This window comes from Condylura cristata, unplaced genomic scaffold (genome assembly GCF_000260355.1).
Source record: "Condylura cristata isolate star-nosed mole 26May11 unplaced genomic scaffold, ConCri1.0 scaffold00001, whole genome shotgun sequence".
Lineage (NCBI taxonomy): Eukaryota > Metazoa > Chordata > Mammalia > Eulipotyphla > Talpidae > Condylura > Condylura cristata.
The window spans coordinates 66161710-66177773 of record NW_004567102.1 but is presented as its reverse complement, the minus strand read 5'-3'; the positions used below and the strand labels follow the sequence as shown (position 1 = coordinate 66177773).

The 16064-nt window shown below is 37.6% G+C and overlaps 1 protein-coding gene across 3 annotated transcripts in view; it reads right to left on the bottom strand.

The window, feature by feature from the left end:
- The window catches only part of L3MBTL3 (l(3)mbt-like 3 (Drosophila)), a 103092-nt gene that overhangs the window by 84839 nt on the left and 2189 nt on the right, over positions 1-16064 (bottom strand). For all 3 annotated transcript variants that reach the window (XM_004673844.2, XM_004673845.2, XM_012721720.1), the window contains exon 2: positions 14541-14618. The gene's annotated coding sequence lies outside the window, so the exon portion shown is untranslated. The remainder of the gene's footprint in view (positions 1-14540; positions 14619-16064) is intronic.

The following is a 16064-nucleotide window of genomic DNA, read 5'->3' as shown; positions in this document are numbered from 1 at the left end:
GGTGCTTTAACCCGCTGCGCCACCAGGGAGGGCCTATATACCTTCATTTTTAATAGTAGAAAAACATCTTTGATTTTTAACCATCTCCTGTTGGAGTTTACTAAATGACTCAATATCCTTTCTTCCTTTTCCCTTAAAGTTAGGAAATACCAAACATTACACATGAATAAAACCTATTTCTGACCATTCCAAAATGTATATGACCTGTATGAGAAGATATATCAGATTCTGTCATCATTAAGACAACCCTCAAAAAATGAACTAGGATAGGAAAGCTTGAGTTAGAATTAATCCAAGAAACAATGAAAATATTAAGTGAATTAAGCCTTGCATTGAAGTACTCTCTGACTCCTTCCTTACTAAATAAAGATCAGCAACAAAATTGACGTCCCTATTAAGTCAATAGGAGTAGCAGCTTTTCCTCATGGACAGTGTAGTGATAGAAAAATTTTGCCAATGGTGGATAAACTAGGTAAAGCCTGAGTGAGCCTTTAAAAAGGCAAGTTTTATTGTTCTTTCTCTATAATCATAGTACCATATGTTCATCAGGTACTAAATGTCAAATACACTATATAAATTTTTTAAGTTTATTTATCTGATCAACTTTCTTCCAGAAAAATTTTCAAAGCAGGAGACAAATCACACTACAAAATTTACATTATGTCATTTCTTTATCATAAAGATAGGTCCTGTTGTTTGTTTTTATTATTTTATTCATATATATATATATATTCACGCTTTCATTTTATCTTCTCCATGAGGAACATGCATTTACAACACTATGATTCTGTGGTAAAGGATCACACCTCTTCAAATGCATGTCACCAGCACACCCACCAACAAGGCTCCAAAGGTCCACCGGGTCCCACCTCAGTCCTCTCCACCTTCCCCCTCCTGCTCTAGTAGCCTCAATGCTACAGCCAGACTTTTAGGGTTTGTTACTGTCTTGGTTTTATCTAATCCTTTGTTTTCTCCATATTCCACAGATAAGTGAAACTACTCAGATTTTACTTTCTACTGACTTAATTTGTTTAGCATTATATCTCCTCCATTCAAGTGGACTCTTATTATTTCTCTAACCTACATTGGAAATTGAGCTGCAGAAACCACAGTTTATAGTACAACTGGATTTGATCCCCGGTAAGTCTGACTCCAACCCTTGTATTGGGTTTTGTTTTTTAACCACTGCCCTGTTTCAGAATCTGTCCCTCTGAGAATCTGACTAAAGCTACTTCCCCTGTATTACACCTTGGGACATGGTTAATGCAGAGACCATTTTACTGGAGTCAAATTTCTTGATGTAAGTGTATCAGTACACATGTATCCTTTTAACAAGAATGATATGTCGCTTATTAACAAAATGCTATTGAGCTGCACTTACAACACCATCTGTAGTGCTAGCCTACCTGAACTGAAACTCACATACAATTCACAACAGCAAAAGTCTGTCTACAACTAAAAGGAAGAATATAAAATACTAGAAATCTAAAAGCTCGCACTATACAATGCCTGCAGCAATCTTCAGGAAATACTTAGAATATACATTGCCATATAAAACATTAGCAGTGTTACACAGTATAAACACATATTTGAAATTTTTTAAAAAAAAGAACTGTTTTCTAATCCAATGCTTCCATCTAAGGTTTGTGGACATTTTGTATGAAATAGTACAGGGTAAAAACACGATGTTGGCTTTTCCATTTTCTAATGTTAAAGTCACTGGCTACTTTCACCATCACAAGATGTCTGAAGATTAGGACAGATTAGGAGTTTTTCCACTATCTCTTAATCAGGTAAAACAGTAACCAGTATCATTTTAACAGAAACTGCTTCTATAACACCCTAAGTCTCCCTCCTGTTTTCATCTTCTACCAGTATATAAGCCTATATATAAATAAAGTCCCTTCACTCACCAAATCATGGTTTTAATACTTATGCATTTTTTGTCCATTTACAAATGCTATTTATGTTTTCTTTAATTATGGTAGTATTCCATAGCCCTATGTGTGAATGGTATTCCATGGACCATAAAAACCTGGTAGGTAGAAGAGTCACTCATACCAGAAATCACAAATAGTATTTCTATTACTACAGAAAATCCCATCTTAAATCTCTTGTTAATGGTGTCAAGATTTCCCAAGAAAGAATCTTAAAAGGGTAGCCTGATGGGTCCTCTGTGCTATTCGACAAGACCCACCATTTCCCTCCTAATCTCTTCTAAATCTCAATGGTCTCCAGTGACTGCTGAGGTCACAAGTGGCAGCTTTGGGATTCAGATATCCAGCAACTATATCAATGCAGCTCTTGATTCCAACTAACATTCATGTCATGGCTGATAGTGACTAAAATCACAGTTACTGCTGTCCAGTATACTCCTATAAAAGCCCACTGTGGGTTACTCGTCAAGGAGCTGACAACTTTACTGAAGGCAGAGCCCGTTACTGCTGGCACCGATGCAAGTGTACTGCACACCCACAGCTCCCTTTAGTGATATGATTCCCTTTACCTTTTACTCATCACTAATACAATATTCTATAGTCCTAAACCTCGTGTAACAATAGGACAAAAAGACTAAATAACATTTTCCTCTGAATTATCACTTGTATTTCCCTCCTGCATCACTCCTATGGCCAAACCTAGCCTATAAAAATTGTCTCTGTTGGGATCCTGTGCCTAATGGATGGACTTCCTCGAGCCCTTGTATAAAGAAAACTCTGAGAGACCCAACCTACCAGGTACCACTAGTGATCTAAAAACATTAGGTAGTACAAAAATTGCTTTATATGTTGCACTAAAAAATTCTATGACAACAGAGAGAAGCAGATTCTCTCATACATTGAAGGTGACATTACATAAGTTGAAACCTCCATGGAAAACAATTTTTGAGAACATAATTTTCATCTCAGCAATATAAAAGGAACAATATAAAAGGTTACTCACTGATATAGATCTGTTTGTAATATAAAAAAAAACTATAGACCCAAATATCCATCACTAAATGACACCTTGGGTTTATCCATATGATGGCATGAATATAATGCCAAAAAAAATAAGGAAGATCTTAATATTGTGGTTCAGAGTCTCAAAATAATACTACTACTAATTTATACAAGGTATAAAAGTTACCACTGGGTAAAACAGAAGAAGGTATAAATATAATGTATTTTGCACGTATGTGCATACACTTCTCTGTAAGCATCTGTCAGAAACTGAGCTTCCAAGGAGCAATGATTTCCTTGAAAGGCAGTCATGGGAAGGAACCTTTTCTCTGTAAACTCTTTGTACCTGTTGAATGTTTAAACATCTATTTTCAGGGGGAAAAAGTTTAAATATGTATCTTAAAACCCTGGTCCCCCAAGCTGTTTTTAAGTCTGTTTTAAAAAACATGTTTTCTCATGAAAATATTTAGTTTCTTATTGATGACAATTGAAGTGATAATCTTCGTCATGAAGGAAAATCAACTTCACTAACACTCCAAGGGTATTTAACATATATGCAAATACAATAGTTCTACAGATAGATGGGAAAAGGAAAACTGGGGTTCACTTATCCAAAACTCAGGTATATATACAGCCACTCCGTGGCATTTTCAGTTTATTTATGGTTTCCATCATTCCCGAGTGACATCTGAAGTTCTCATGACATTTAGTAATTTGTCATTTTGCAGAGACATGATTCTGAATCACACACACCATAAATGCAGGGGCCAGGGCAAGTCACCTGGACAGGCCAAGGTCCAGGTATACGCTTGTTGTCAGAGTGTTCAGTCTTATGGTGAAATCATGTGATAATATGACTGAAAGTTTTGTTTTTTGTTCATGAATAAGACAAAACAAATTCATGCTATTTGATTCTAGTATTGATGATAGAATGAGGGGAATATGCAAATGTTTATGAAAGTGATAGGTCCTAGCCACAAAATAGAAGTTTCAGATAAAGACTGAAATGTCAAATGCAATGATGACTCAGAGACACTGTGTGAACAAAACTAGCAAATGCTCCAAAATGAAGTAGAAAAGATGTGTGAATGTGTTTCAATAAGTACTTCGACAGTACAAAAATTGCTCATCAAGTAAGATAAGTAGTTCAGGTCTAGAGAGATCATTTACATTTTTCAGTTATACGTAAGTAATTTAAAGGAAGGAATTAAGTGCTACAATGATTTTTCAAGTTGAGAATCTGCAATAATCTCGGGACACATCCCTCTTAAGTGGCAACCTCATAAGATCTGCTGGGTTTTATTTTGACTAGAGATAAACAGTTTGTTGTCCTTCATAGTCCTCCCTTCACACCATTCCTGTGATCATACCTGCCCTGTGTGGATAAAATGGTGGCTGAGGGCCAAGAGCACAGACTTCTTGCTGCTGTACTCCGGCAGCCCATTCGTGAAGAGAAGACAATGTTCCTCTGGAAGATAAGTGACCCAGTGTAGGATGTTTAAGCATGAAGCACAAGAAGGTCTATACACCAAATGTCTAGATCTGCCAGCAAGGTGAAAATTAAAAATACTTAGAAAAGGTACTAATTGTAAAAAGTAAAGCTAATGCTAAAATCATTCTCATGAACCAAACTAAAATAACTTATTCAAAAGAGTAATCCAGCAATGTGAAAAGTCAAACTCCACTGTAGGAATTCAATGTCTTGTAGCTATGATGCCCATTTACTAACTAATGACGTTGGCTTTGGCTTACTTTGTAGGCCAGCAGTCATTAACCAGGAAGGTATCTACCAGTGTGACATGCTCAAAGTTGTATACTCCTTTGCTCATATCAACTAAAAACCCTCTCCCCACTACTAAGCACTATATAGCTGTGGTAGGTAGATGTGCTTTGAGCTTCCCTGTCCTCCCTCACTCTGCCCCGGTCATCCTTCATAAGTACAGCTAAAACACTTCATGGGCCATCCTCAAAACTTGAGTCCTATTCCTACCTCTCACTCTCACCTACTAAAACTACTTTCTTTCCTCCTCTTCATTTCACTGTTCAAAGTTTGACAGTTACCTACCAACCAATTTAATCTCCTGAAGTTTCAATTTCCTGATTTGTTAATGGTGGAGAACAACTGTCCAATAGGCTAGATGAGATAAGGCAGGTAATACTTTAGCACCATACCAATCACACAGAAAGCAGCCAATAAAATGTACCTTCTTATTATAAAGATCTGCCTTAACAATGATGAGAGTTTGTGAGGATTGGTTTAGTGATCTTAAAAACTCAACATTGAGGTTTTTATTTCCTTTCATTTTGTTTCAGTAACATCTCCTAAGCTAGGTTACCTGGGGTCAAATCTATAAAAGATGTCAAGATCACTGCACTGCATAAAAGTAGAAGTTTTCCTGCTAATAATGGTAATTCCTCATACATATATGGCTTTAGAAAACTAGCGTTCTTACTAAGACAGTACCTCTGACAGGATGAAGAAGGATCTGCAGGGGTGGGAAGGAGCAGTCAGGAGACCAGGCTCTGGTCACCACTACGCTGTCTGACTACACCATGGAGGCCAGGCTAAGTCACTAGAGAAAAAGCAGGGTGACATTTTCCAAAGTCTACTCCTCCAAAATTACCTTTTAGGAGACCAATTATTCAGGTCTTGGGGTATTTGGAAGACTACCCCACTTGGGTGAAGGAGGGAGCATAGGCAGCATTGCAGTGTCTGTGATGTGCTGTCAAAGCTCAAGTTTCCCACAACCTCTTGGCCCAAGATTATCATCACAGTACACTGACTTCTATGGAAACTCCTGTTGGAAAATGCTGAGCTATGGAAAATAAATTCAGGAAATACTATGAAGGGAAATCATGTTTTATAGGATAGAATTTATCCATCTTCAGGTTTCATTCAACCACAAGGTTGCAACATTCTAACCAAGCTGCTAGCATGTCCCCATGTGTAGAAGATTTGCAGTGTCTAATACTGGGAATGCCCTTAGTCCTGCAGTCTTTTAAATACAGAGCACAGAAGTAATCCTGAAAAAGATATGGCCCCCGCCTCCTAACATCTGATACTATTTTCTGATTTATTCTCTGCATCTCTCCTTTATATATCAGAAGTACACATTCTGTAAGGGGAGATTACTTCACTACAAATACAGGAATCACTTAACAACAGAGAGACAATCTGAGAAGTGCATCCTTAGGCAGTGCAAACTCCATTGGATGGATTCACACAAACTTAGTTGGTAGAGTCACTGCACACCTAGCTACAACCCACGGGAAACCACTGTATACGTGGTTGACTGCAGCGTACGTCGTGCAGTGTCACTTGACTGCACATTGCCACAGGGGCTCATCAGAAAAGGGAGCAGATTTAGCACACATTAAAAGTATCCAGACATACCAGAGCAGGACAATTTCTTCCATTTTGTGTCATTTTAGAGAACCTCACCAATACTAGACATTGGACACGACTACCTCTTAAGCTTAGTATTATTCTATAGAAAACTGAGATCGTGAGACAAGAAACAGTATTTTACCTCCCAAACAGCATCCTCAAATCACACCACAGTATCCAACAGATAGTATTTTAGTCAACATAGAAGTCAATCTAATTCAGTGGTGAGAGCACATGCTTTGAATCCTGGCTTCACAATTACTAGCTGTGTGATCTTGGGCAGGGTCCTAACCTTCTTTAAGCTTTAGCTCCTTCATTTGAAAAATGAAAATGGACTATCTACTTAGAGAAGATGTAACCTCTTTAAGTTATGCATGTTGGAGAGCATTTTGCACTGTGGACACTCAGTATAGGATAGCCACAGCTATTTGGAAGAAAAGAAGGAAGCTGCTCTCTCACAGCCACAGTTTAGCAGGTGTGTGATGCACATCATGACCAACAAATGATAACTGTGCAAAGGTCAATGCCAACTACATCACAAAGCCCCGGTTGACAACTCAGGCATCCAGAGACAAGGGCAAAGAAAATAGGGAAGTTAAGAACAGCATCAAGACTCAGATTTTATGGACATGTAAAATTTCAAAATAAATTGGAAAATTGGTATAGTAGTAACTCTTAGTTTCGCCAAGCTTTTATTTAAAAAAAGAAAAAGAACATTTAGACAAACAAAAATGTAAGAAGGACATAAACTCTGACGAGCTGTCCTAGACTACTGGCAACTTGCCTGTGTCGGGACCTCTGCTGAGGAGGCAGAAAAGCAGCTTCCCCTCATACCAACTGTGGTCTCAGGACTTCTCTCAAGAAGGTTGGCACAGAGGCAAATAGAAAGCACCATAAGGTAGTGCCAGCAGCCAGAGGCTAAGGGAGGAAGAGACAAGGGCTGTGGCTCTCCCTGCAAGGGGACTAGAATGACTACAGTCTTTCTGGATGAGTGCTGGAATTCACTAAGTGAGATCTGGGAGAAGAGGACTGGAAGACAGGAGGAATAGCCTGAACATAACACTTAGTACTGTGTATCATGACCATCCACTTAAGGAGGCTTAGGGAAAAAAAGAGACCTTGACTCATTCATTTTCTTATCCTTTGTGACGAACTACAGTAGGATCAATAAAATGTATCAAATGCATAAATAAAAGGGGGATACACAATGGACTAGCTTTAAGTGAAGATTGGAACATGGAGAAATCACAAAAAGGTCCTCATTTATCCATCTATTTTATATTCTTCAATGAAAATTAGAACGAAAGCTCATTACTAAGTATTTACCTCTTTGGCAGAAGCATAACATGACCGCTCCAAGAAACTGCTTATTTAAGTGTCAGCAGAGAACACATCAAAAGAAGTTAAATTTAAACCTTTTAAATGGGCTTATTCAAAAAGGATGAGAGAGAAATCTAAACTTACACTTCAAGCATCCCTCAACAAACACACATTGCTACAAAGAAATTTCTTCCTTTCAAAATCAAGCATGACAGATACCCACTTTGATAATTTTACTCACCCTGCTGATAAGAACTCTGAATGGCACACATACTAGAATTGAGATTTGTTGCAGAGAGATGTGAAATTTTGCCCCGAGGGCCCAAGATTTTAGGAAGGCAAAACTCTAGACCATTTCTATGTGACAAATGAAATCTTAGTAGCAATAAGAACACATCCCTGAGACCCTAAGGCTTCTAAGTCCACTATGTCTTTATATAGCCTCAGCGGGAGCTACTGCATCCTTCCTTTAAATGGGAAACAAACATTAGGGTGGCTCCTCATATTTCCTCAGCCACACTCCTCCTTTATTTATTGGTCATATTTTAATGAGAACTACCCTACTTATAATGTAACTGGTTTATCTGATTTGCTGCCTTTCCTGCAATGGAGATTATATGTAAAGCGTAGTCACAGAGGCAACCTTCACAAAAATCTCAACTTCCTGCCCTTCAGTTTGTGACTGAAGGGAGGAATGAATTATTTGAGATTCTGTGGCCTAACCAACTTACTTCCTCTACAGGAGGAACAGAACATGAAATATGACTTTCAAGAAAAAAAATGTACATTTTACAAAATCACAAAAGAAAGTGAAATCGTAAATGGACGTTAACAAGTCTATTGCATAGTTAATATACTCTCATCAGATGCTTTTATTTGAAGTTCATTTTCTATGTTGAGGTAGAAACAGCCTTAATTAGAGGCAGAATTTCTTTAAAAGTGCTATCATATCATCAACGTACTACACCAGGAGGATGACAGCAATTTTACACCCATTAAAGGGACTCAAAAGGGCATAAAAAGAAAGAACCTGTTTGAGAACATATATTTCTATGATTACGCAAAATATGAATGAACTTAAATCTAAAATGAAAAACTGAAAGAATGACTATCTTGGATTTTTATTTCAATTCATAATTTTTTAATGCTAAAAGTAGTGCTTTTTAAATTCTTCTTCATATCTTTACAGAACTAAATTTAAAAGATTTTTTTACTTGATATGACCAGATTCTGTCTCTCCTATAGAAGTCACTAACAGCCTTATCTTGATAACCATTTGTAGCAACCTTCTTATCATAGATCCAATAGCTAGCCCTCAAATCCACCAAAGAAGACCACAAGCCAACAAAGTTAATTATTTAAGTCACTTAACAATCATGTCACTTAGGAATTTCAACTCACAGTTCAAGATTCAATCATTGTAACAGATGAGGGAAAATAATGCAACTGACTTTGGGACCTGAACAGTCCCACTCAAAATGTTCTAGTAACTGAACCATTGATTCCCTAAGTTTAATTCCCTAAGGTTATACACATCATAAAGTTATGGTCTAATTTTGAAAACACCTGGCATTTAGTAGGTTCTCAAAAAAAAAAAAAAAGTATTAGATAATAGAGCTTCCATAAAGGAGAAACAGTCCACTGCCCTGTAATCAAAGCATGCTATGGCATGGACTAGCCCAGACGAGGCTCTGTGTCATGACTTCTAAAATAGTGACTTTATATAAATTCCCCCCCCACACACACACCTTGCAACAAAGAATCAACCAATGAATCAAGAGACTCTTCATTTCACTTTGTAAACATGTGCTTATTCCTTTGGTTGAAGAGTATAACATCAATAATTACATCATTTTTGCTGAGTATTTTCTCAGTATTCCATTTTCATTCCTGATTCCATTTAATTATGTAGTATATTATATTCCCCTAGCCCCCAGTTTCTCCCCTCCATTATCCCGATCATTCATTGTCATTTTCTTTTATAATCATAGCTTCTGCATAAATTCTATCATTTATTTATTTATTTATTAAAGATGCGGAGGGTGAGAGGATTCACCAGAGACAGAGAGGGGAGCAGAACAGGCAGATTGACGAAGTACACTGCTGAGGGGAGCAGCGGGCGGGTCAGGAGAGGTCTGCCACGCCATGTGGATCTCCTCCAGGGCAGGCGGGGATCTAACTCTTGCAGAAGTGGCTTACACTTCTTAGTGCAGTGCTTTGACCCGCTGTGCCACCAGGGAGGGCCCAATTCTATCATCTTTTAAGTTCACTTTCATAAATTTACATCTCATCCTGATTGATTCACTGACATTTTTTGACACTACTACTTGCCTCATTAGGTCTCCGCATACAAAAAACAAATGAAAACTTTCTATAAATAAGTCCAGTGATTTCTAAATTTAATCTGAATAATATTTTGTTAACAGTTTGTAATCATTTCAAGGTCATGAGTTAGAGTAACATGGAAAAGTTACTCTTTTCCATATAATTCAACAACTGTTCTCTTCAGAATTCTTGGGTTACAAAAAACAATACAGAGAGTTTTCTTCCCATAATTTTTTTCCTATACCTGTTCACTATTGTTCATGTTAGGCTACTAACACTTAAGAGCAAAACATTACTCTGTGAATGTATTTTCTTAGAAATATTCTAGGAATTATTATCTTGAAAAAATCAGAAATCTAAAGACATAATAAGTCATTATCATTTACCCTGGCTCCAAAACTACATAATGTAAAAATCAGACAGTAAGTACCTCTCAGTACCAGTCTGCACTCAAAAGAAATACTAATACCTAATGTTCAAGGTTAGTGAAAATATCAGATACACTATTCAGTGCCTAAGAAGTACCTAGGCATGCAGATGGGAATGAGGGAAGCATTTGCTGGGTGGTATATGGATGGATGATTAGAAAGCATCTAGTTTGATGCTTCACCTTCAGAAGGTACTCAGCATACAATTACCCCCCAAACATTAACACTTCATAGTGTTTTCAGATGACACTATCTGCCATGTGCCCACCTTGGGAACAGGTTTAATACCACATCCAGCACTACCACTCTACCTACCACTGCACTTATCTCTACCCACCATTCATACAGAACCCTAGCTCTGCTTTAATTACTTTATGTGTATGGATCAGGATCTCAGCTAGATTATGAACACACTGAGACTATAAATCTATTTATTCTTTGTATCCCCAAAACATTCATTCATTCAACTGTTTTAAGTACTGATCATGAAACACAATCCCCAAGAGTGACAAAGTACATATTCAGCAACTGTGTCAAGTGACACAACACTGACTTACAGAATGAAAAGTACAGAAGGTATTTCACTATTAACAGAACACACATGTAATTCTCCTAATCACCATCCAAGTCATTAATTCTGAATTCACTTTTGAGAAAGAAATTGGGCTTGTCAGAAGTTCCCTCATTTCATATCACCCAGCTTTAATGTACCTCCTCTCAAAGTCTTTGTTTTTTCTCTAAATCATCCTCTTTCTTAAATAGGGATTTCCTAAAGTTCTTTCCCAATTTGACTTCATAAATCAAACTTACTTTTATTTCAAACACCTTTCCTGGTGTTTACTTTCAGCCACTTGCAGCATAGCTCTCAAAATCAATACAAATTAGTTCATAATCTGCCATTATTGACCCATGTCTACACATGTCAATGAAATAATCTAACTTAACACAGTAAAGAGATAGCCTGAGAATACTCCCACTAGATAATGAAACTCTTTTCAAAATATATCTTCTACAGATACCCTGAAATTTAAGACACAATGTATAAATGTGCACATAAATATGCACATAAAAACAGGTAGATAATTATCTTTAAATAGCACATTCTTCCACACTTTTGCAAGGAACAAGTTCCTCAATATTAGGAAGCTGGGACAGCAGAAGAATAGATCTTAACAGACAGTCACCTTTGTGAATACACCAGTCAAAGAAGGAAAGAATCAGCCCAAATCCATCCCATCACTGGTTTTACAATTCAGGCATTGCCTTACAATGGGTAAAAAGCATGTGATTCATTTCCAAAGGCTAAGAACTGAAAGAGGTATGTATTATAGTGTATTGTGCTACATGCATACAATTATATGCTATGATCCTATACCAGTTAACGCAAGAATCCATGATTCCTGGCTCAAGGGTGCTAGAGCCTTTAATCTTTTCTTTTGGCACAAAGTGTAATGGTAATACTTTTATTTTCAGAGCTCAGGGTTATGCTTATGCGTGGGGTAAGTGTCTAAAATATGCCTCAAGGGCAAACACCTAGTCTCATAGTGTCCTGAAGGAGCTCTAGAAAAACTGGTTGACTTGTAGAAACATAGATAGAGGGATAGCTCAGATTACAAATCTTTGGTAACCTTTTTCTCCAACGCATAGGGTAATTCCTCTTCTAAATTTCTCACTAATTTTATCTATTATAAGTAGCACTGGTTACAAGATATATTTCTTAGAAATAAATTTCCAAACAAACCATTCAAGAATTAAACCTCACTTACTAAGGGACTAGTTAAACAGAACATATATTCTTCTCTCTTCCATTACTGGGTTTTGGATTCTTTAGAACACTGATTGGATAACCTACAAGAGAAGGGAGACAAAACTAAAACTTGTCAGGGTTCAGTTTTTTTCATGTTCGGTATTGTCAAATTGTTAATAATGACAGATAGTACTTAGGGATTTTTCTTTTTCTATCTAGATAATAGCCCATTATAATTGGAAAAACGTAGCAAAGGGGTGTAAAAAACACAGCAGAAAAAAGTCCTACATGGACCTTTCCTTAAATCCACAGTCATTTGCAGAACCCAGTTTCCAGCCCCTAGTTTTTAAATCCTTACTATCCCAGTTACCTATTTTCTCATTCTCATTTCCCACCAGACTCAGACAATTAAAATATTAATTACAGCACAAGAATTCCCCTCACACCAACATTGCTACTTTTGTTACCCTACCATTTCCACAAATAAACATCATTTTAAATCTGCAGTACTTATTTCATTTACTCCTAATCAAGTGACTAGTTTGGGATAAGTCCCAGTTTGTATTAAAACATGGTCTCAGCACTGTATTAAAACATGGTCTGGGCCCTCCCAGGTGGCGCAACGGATTAGGACGCAGCACTACAAGCTAGTTGCAACTGTTTTAATACAAGTTTGATTCCCCAGCCCAGAAGGTGATCCACATGGCACAGCAGACCTCTCCTGTCTTGCCCACTGCTCCCCTCAGCAGTGTACTTTGTCGATGTGCCTGTTCTGCTCCCTACTCTGTTTCTGGTGAATCCTCTCACATCCCCCACGCCTCTGTATGCAAAAATAAATAAATCTTTTTTAAAAATGGTCTGTCTTCTCAAGAAGTCAATACTGTAAAAGATAATTGTTTTTTTTTCACTGAATAAAAAAATTCTCTGTAAGTATGACAACGCCTTATAACAAACACACCAGAAACCACTCTTATGATTTTAGCCATGAATTAAATCACACTGGTCTGCCTTACACAACCAAACTCCTTTCCTTCACAACATGTGACTAAGATTCAAGGGTAGAATGACTACCAAACATTTTGAATAACTCTTAATAGCTCTCAAAATCTTATTTTATCCTTTCAACAAAGGAATCAAGGCAATCACTCTGCACCCATTTTCCAGACAGGCAAATCCAAACTGAGATACAGTGACTTACACTGTAAATGTCCACTCAGGGGGTCTATTTAATGACTCATTTGTCTTGTGATCACCATTCTCACAGTCTACTCACACCTACAAGACTCTCAACATGAAGAAAAATCATCTGCCTTCCATTTAGTACACGCAAAACAAAACTCATCATCCCAAAGGTAGTTTCCTCTGCTTGAACTCTACTTGTTATCTGCACGACACTTACCCTCGTTGTCTCTAATCTGTAATCTACATGGACCACATCTATTTTGCTAACTACACTATGTAAGAACACGCACAGGCAAAAACTGACAATAAACTCATTCAATGACCACTTCCATCTTGGTAATTAACAGTTTTGACTTCTAAACCATATTACCTTGTTTATAGGCCTGCTCGATGAGGATTACTAACCCTACTTTTAAAAGGTAAGGCCAATTTCTCTTATTTTTGCCATACAACAGTAAGCAATGACTTTAAGACAGAAAAAGAAAATGAAAAGAAGCAATAAAGGGAATGATGAAAAAGGGGGCGGGGGAAGAAAAGCAAAACAGATAAAAACATCAGAAAGTACTGGAGAGGGAGGAGTGTATGCAAATGCTCTACCCCAGAGGCTGTTCCTCTAAGATGATGCACTGATGTCCTGAAAGTTGGTTCTGGATTAGTGCACACAGATGAACACCCTCCAGCTGTATTCCCTATAAAGGTATGTTCAAAAGTTGACCAGACTATGCTACCTCACTGGACACTCGCTACAACCCTATGACATGTTTCTGGCACAAGTCTGCCCACACTTGATTTAAGTCACAGGAGTTGATACTTAAATACCATCAATTTCAAATTCCACCTGTGTAATTTTACCATGGGATCCCAAAGACAATGAAACTTCCAGAATCTTCCATATCACAGTGTACCTTTACAATATTCATATCAATTTACAACTGCTGTATTCTAATTTTCCCACTGCTTGAATTCCACAGACTAACCCAATTACCTAGCAGGAGATAACAGGTGCAAGTTAAGTGCTAATTACAAATCCAATAAGATTATCCAGGACAACGCCTAGTATTTACTCTAGTCTTAATCACACTTGGGTCGACTTTCATGAAAGCAAGCCCCACAAAATGTTTTTCTGCCAATGTCCTCTCACACTAGATCCCGAAATGTAGCTTTTAATATTTGCAAGTTTAAAGCAACTTTTTTCAACAAGAAAATCTTACCTACTGTTGGTGAAGGAAGACAGTAATGTCTGGTGGTCTTTATGATTGCAGTCTACCCCCAAGAATTCTCCTCAAAGTCTAGCACAGATTTAAAAGAGGAAAGGTAAAATCAAGGCATTATCATAACAAAGAAGGCTTCAAATCCACAATGAATAAAAATTTTGAATCACCTGCTTACTATGCAACTTCAAACAATAAAAAATTAAACAATAAAAATAAACTCATTCTCAAGTGAAAATGATTGATGATTCATACCATTGCCTGAATCCCCCCAATAAAGTTCCTGACTGTATGACAAGCAGATGAGAGCTACATGGACACTGAAAAATGGTAAATTCTCTCACTGCTTCTATCTTTAAAATTAAGGATATTGTACTGAATACACACAGCAAAAGAGTAGGTATTATGTATGCAGTTTTGCCCATATATTTGTGTATAAATCACAACATAAGCAGTGTTCAGAAATCATGTCTTACACAGTAAAACAAAGTTACTACGAGACTCCTTAACCTATGACATATATGTAACTTTACATCTGAGAAATCAAAAACCAGCCTTAAATTATATTTATTGGGAAGTAAAATGAGCAGCTCCTATAACTAACCACTTTCACTCTTTTTCATTTAAGTTTAAACACATATTGCACTTTGGATTTTTATTGACACTGAAAATGAAATTATCCGCTGTGACTTCTGACTAAAAGTTGATCAAAGTTATAAGAAAACCGTACATTTTAACAACAAACAACTGTTCCCAGTCCAGGGAGCGAACAATTTCATGTCTCGGAATAAAAGCAAAGTGTTTTTCCCATAGAAGTAACAAGGAATACAAGTTACAAGGTCTGGGTCCTCAGAAATCTTTTGCACTCCGTTTTGCTAAACTTCCATTTCTGATCTGCATCCTTTCACACAACATCTGGCCGCTGGTTCAGGTCCTGTAATTACTTCCACGTCTGAAGGGACTACGTAAACTACAAGTGAAGGCCAAACTTTGCTCTCGGCCTTCCGAACTTAAGATGCGTTTAACCACTAGAGGTCTCCCCTTGGCCAGTTTTGCACGTTCGCTATTTTGCTGCACTTGAAACTTTCCGGAGAAATGCTCTACTCGAGTCAGTGTTTTTCTAAAAACTTGCGCAAAAATCCACGCGACAGACCTAGCCAGTTAAGAGACTCTCGGGCTCTCTAAACCAGTGAAAAGATCACACACACTGTTTAAGAAAATCAAAATTAAAATTCGACGCACTAGCCCCAACCTACCACCACCCCCGCCTCCAATTCTTATTTCTCATCTCGGTTTCCTTTTGCTTAAACTTAGAACAATTAAAAATCTATTTTTGTTCCTGTGCACTTTGAATGATCTCTAATGCATTTTTCTGGCGGTGGACCCGAGGTGGTAAAGGAGCTGGCCAAAGGATGCAGCGAGGGGGAAGGGCCGAGCTTACAGCGCCCGAGGAAGTTGCATAAGGGAAGAGACTCCGTTTTTTGGGTCCCCTCAAAAAATTGGCGGGGAGGGGGAGGAAAAGGA